Raw genomic sequence first — 5,161 nt, forward strand, 5'->3', positions numbered from 1 at the left:
GACTCCTAGGGGGACACAGAGGAACATTCATGGGGGCACCTCAGGGCCTGAGCCAGCCCCCATGGAGGGAGCAGCACTCAGCCCCACTCTGCCCCAGCTGTTCCCCAACCCCAACGTCAGCCTGGGGCTCTGGCTCCCAGCTCAGCCTCGACCCCCTTACCCCTGTCTGCACCCCTCTCCCCAGCAAGCAACAGCCCCACTCCCAGCCTCAGTTCTTGACTGCGGCTTCCAAGGGGCCACAGCCATGGCTAAGAGGGCAGAGAGTGAAATGTTTGGGGACACTGGTTTAGGGTGATGTTCTCAATCACTTCTATGAAGTCCAATAAAAGCTATTCCTCACCCACCCACCCCTCCATCAGGACAGTCTAGGTATGTTCTGCTGCCCTTCACTCATGCAGGAAGGATAATAACATTTCATTCCATTGAATCCTAAAGTGATTTGTAACCCACCACCAGCCAAAACTGGTCATTTTGGGAAAGCAGCCCCATCATGCTGCATACCTAGGCAGAGTAGGTGTGTCTGTGCAAACACGGTCTGTTCCTGAAGTCTTTCCCCCAGCTCCTCACTAGATGTGAGGGGGGAGCTCATTCAGCCCCTGCTTCTGCGTAGTATTTAAAAACTCCTTATTGTCCCTAGCTCTGCTGGCCTTAGATTTCTCCTCCTGTCCCTTTTTAACAGCTCAGATGAGGTGGCCGAGTGGTTAAGGTGATGGATTGCTAATCCATTGTGCTCTGCATGCATGGGTTCAAATCCCATCCTCATTGGATGTGTTTAGTTTTCACCCCTCCTTTGTAGACAACCATCTCCCCCTTTGGTACAATGACAGCTCAAACGATCTTGCTTCTTGCAAACAAAAACCTTCTCAGAAACTCAGAACTCCCTTGCTTTAAATAAAATGTCTAAATCCCAGATTTCTTTAAAAAAGAAATTCTCTAGTGCTGTATTTCTTAGTTTTTATCTCAAGAGGTAACATCCTCATCTTCTCCCCCAAACACCCTGGGACCTGCCCAAATTATTAAAATACCCTCAACCCGAGCAAGGCCAGAGCAGTGAACCAGAGCTAGTGTCTAGGCCAAGCTGTTCTGAAGGAGGCAACTCCAACATTTTCTCCCTGCTTCCCTTGGCAAGGCCTGACTGAGAAAACAAAATTCCCCAAACTGAAAATTTTCTGCTGAAAAACTAATACTAGTCTGTTTGGGGACTTTGGTTTGCAAGTATTATTGTTATTATTCTCTTCTGATTTCTGAATCAGTTCAGTTCAGTCTTTGTCCTCCAGGTGTGTTTCCAGCTGCTGAGTTGTGGGGGAGAGAGGCCAAGTCATGATGTCTCTTCCCCTCTTTCATAGTTTCTTCCAACTTGCTAGGAAGCTCCTTTGTTACCATGTGAGTCAAGCAGTGTCCATTGTCTCTGTGCTATCTCGGAGAAGTCTGCATTGTACACGGTTCCTGGGCTAGTCCTTGGGAGTGTGGATCCCGTCAATGGGCCAGCAGCGAGTCTGGCTCCTCCCTTGTCGCACCTGAAAGGCTGGTGGGGGGCATTTCCCAACCTCATAACTTCTTTCAGTAACACACACAGAGCAAAACTTCATAACTTCCCAACCAATGCGAGCACACACAATCCAACCTGATATTAATGTTCAACAGATCAAGACTTTTGAAATGATACGTCACAAGGCAGACTTTGAACAAACCATGTCATCATTATATGAGAGTGGTGAATATGGGGCTTCCAGGTGCTGCTCTGAGCACAGCGTGCCACACCTGGGCTTCCATTGCAATGGAGACGTACCCTTAGAGTCCATCTCTCCTGGGATAAAGATGGCCCACACCTGACTCTCTGCCAATCCCCACTGGGCCCTGAGAAGTGTTGTTCGTGTTTGTATTCTATAAAGCAGAGGAGCAGATGAAGTTTTGCTCCCAAGGTGTGTGTGTGATTCTTTGGACAGGTCTACACTACAAAATTAGGTTGGTGTAATTACATTACTTAGGCTGGCAATGCAGTTCTATCAACCTAATCCCGGTTAGATAGTGGCTCAGCTGTCAGAACTTTCTGGAGCTATGAAAGGGGAGGGGCCCATGGCTCTGTAGCAGGAATGCAGGGCAGGTGAGTTCACGGCAGGCATGGTGGGATACTGGTGGAGGCCAGTTATGGTGATATAATGACCAGCAGCATTTACACTGACATTTGTCACTTTAAGTTTGCTGCAAAAAGCACTAGGCCTCTCGTCGAGGTGGTTTTATTTTGTCACCAAAACAGGGCAATTTTGTCGCCAGATGTGGTATTGCAGTGTGTGCACCAGCCAAAAACTGCTGACCGAGGGAGCGTTGTGTGTTTTTCACACAGCTGAGCAATATAATGATGCTGAAGTAACCTTGTAGTGCAGACCTGGCCAAAGATTCTCTCTCTCTCTCTCTCTCTCTCTCACACACACACACACACACACACACACACACACACACACACACACACACACACACACACACACACACACACACACACACACACACACACACACACACACGGAAAACCTCACCTGCTCCTCTGCTTTGCAGAATCCAACACAAGCAAAGCTTGTCAGGCCCCAGTGGGGATGGCAGGGAGTCAGGTGTGGGCAGACACTGTGCTGTTGCCACAGGCAGGCACCATGGTTTAGCTGGCTAAAGCACCTGTCTTGTAAACAGGAGATCCTGGGTTCAATTCCCAGTGGTGCCTTATTGACTAACTCTCGGGCAACCTGGTATTGGCTACTGTGGGAGGACAAAACACAGAGCTCTTTGGTCTGGTCCAGTGTAGTTGTTTAAATTATACTCACAGGCACTGATAACAGACTTACTGAAAGTTTGGGAGTTAAGAGCTGATAGGTCAGTGTTCCAGCCTGTCACAGATGATCCTGCTTCCTCTGGGACAGGGGCAGGTCTGGGCTCTCACACCAAATGGCTCATTGTGGCTGCCAGAATCTGTGGGCAGCTCATTTAGTTTGCACCGAGGGTTGAGTCCTGCTTCGTGCAACGTGTGTGAGAATGAAAATCCTAAACCGCCCTTTGAAATAACAAATGCAGCAGGACGTGTTATTGTCCCTGCCCCAAAGCAGACAGACCAATGGAGAAATGCCATTGAGTCCAGGGTAATACTCCACTGCCATTTTACCTTTTTTGCTTGCTAAACTCCCTCCCAGCCTTGAGGTCTCCCAGAGCCCAGTATTGACCCTGAGCCGAGATGTCTACGCTGCAAATTTACCACCTCATGGCCCTTGCCTGGGATCCTGAACTGGCACGGGACACCCGTGGGTGTTTCATCGCAGTGCGGACATAGCCTAGCATTATGTCTACACTGCCATTAACACACCCAAGTCACTATTCTCAAACCCTTGGTCAGTTGATTCAGGCTTGTGGGGCTTGTGCTGCAGGGTTATAAAATGACAGTGTAGACACTTGGGCTTCAGCCCAGCCTCCGAGACCCCAAGAGGGTGAGGGCTCGAAGCCTGGGCTCCAGTCTGAAACCAAATGTCTACGCTGTAGTTTTTAGCTCCACAATCTGAGCCCATAGGAGCCCAAATCAGACCATCCAGGCCAGTGGGATTTTGTCACAGTATAGATGCCCTCTCAGGGTATGTCTACACTGCAATGTAAGTCATGTCAGCAGCCCCAACACATAAACATAAACCACGAGGAAAGACCCACCCCCAGATAAGCTGGACAGTGTCCTTCTCCCTACGGTTCGTAAGTCCAGCAACCAAAAGTCCTTTAACATGAGCCATCCCCTCCCACCCCACTCACAGCTGTTGTCCTTAGTCAGAGCAAGCCCAGAGGTGCCTCTGTAGAGTTCACCTGCCATCCTGGGTGGAAAAGGGGAAAAATAAGAAGGCACCCTACTCACTGTGTTGTCTAGGGACTCACTCATCCCTCTACAGCCACCCTGTCCTAACGTTGGTCTGATACCTACATTTTAGCATTGGGACCCAAGCCCCAGCCCACTTGGCTTTGGAACCCCTGTCCCCTGCCTAGCAAGTGCTATTGAATTGAGGGTGAGTCCCTCAGTCGGGGTCTGCCAAGCACAGTTGTGCTGCCCTCGATTCACACAACAAGGATAACAACCCTTTATTTCTCCTGCCCCTATAACATGGAGACTGGGAGTCCAACACCAACCACAAGTGATCATTTCGGCAAGCAACCCAACCTATTTCCAACATACTGTAAAATTCACATGCAGACTCATACACGAAACCTTGCAAGAAAATCTTCCTGATGGGGTCTGAAGCACCTGCTGCTGGAGGGAAGGAGGGAGCCGTGGGTTGGGATTGAGGAGCAGCGTGAGGAGGAGGGCCCTGTGGGTTGGTCCTGAGGGCACTGGGAATAGGAGGGGGCTGTGGGTTGGGATTGAGGGGCACTGGGAATAGGAGGGGGATGTGGGTTGGACAGAGGAGAAGGGTGAAGAGGAGCAGGCTCTGGTTGGGAGTGAGGAGCAGTGAGCATAGGAGGGACTGAGGGTTGGGATTGAGGGCACTGGGAAAAGAGGCGACATGGGTTTAGGCTGAAGAGCATCTTCATTTGGGGATCCAGCAGGACTGGGGAAGGCAGCAGGTGATTCTAATTCCTTAGGGATATTCTGTTTGTTTGTATGTGTGTGTGTGTGTGTGTGTATGTGTGCAGGGGAGGAACATGCTCTATGCCCAGAGGCCTTTATTCCTCCAGGCTGCAAGGACAGAGGGGCTGTCAGGAAGTTGCCCCTTCAAACCCAACACAAAAGGGCCCTTCTGAGGAAAGGGAAAATCCTGAAGAGAAAAAGTAACATCAAAGAGGACTCCAGCACGACAGTGTAAGATCTTGGGGACTAGTTTATCACCTGACCAGGGACTTGAAAGCTGGACCCTCAGATTAAAAGTTTGATGCTTTGCCCACTGAGCTAGCCAGGCTCACAAAGAAAAACAGCAAGTTGGTGCAGAGGAGAAACTAGTCAAGAAAACAAGAGTGGGAAACAATAGGGGAAATCTGCTGCTCTCTCTGGCCTGGTCAACACTACGAGTTTATATCGAATTTAGCAGCGTTAAATCGCATTAACCCTGCACCCATCCACACAACAAAGCCCTTTATATCGATATAAAGGTCTCTTAATACTGGTATCTGTACTCCTCCCCGACGAGGGGAGTAGCGTTGAAATCGG

General features: G+C 49.7%; 2 non-coding genes across 2 annotated transcripts; both read left to right on the forward strand.

Annotated features, from left to right (window-relative positions):
• The first annotated feature begins 683 nt into the window (after nt 1–683).
• TRNAS-GCU lies at nt 684–765 on the forward strand. The gene has a single exon. It is a non-coding gene; the product is annotated as a tRNA-Ser (tRNA).
• A 1,874-nt stretch (nt 766–2,639) lies between these two features.
• TRNAT-UGU lies at nt 2,640–2,713 on the forward strand. The gene has a single exon. It is a non-coding gene; the product is annotated as a tRNA-Thr (tRNA).
• The last annotated feature ends 2,448 nt before the right edge of the window (nt 2,714–5,161 follow it).

Source organism: Mauremys reevesii, unplaced genomic scaffold (genome assembly GCF_016161935.1).
Source record: "Mauremys reevesii isolate NIE-2019 unplaced genomic scaffold, ASM1616193v1 Contig85, whole genome shotgun sequence".
NCBI classification, from domain to species: Eukaryota; Metazoa; Chordata; order Testudines; family Geoemydidae; genus Mauremys; species Mauremys reevesii.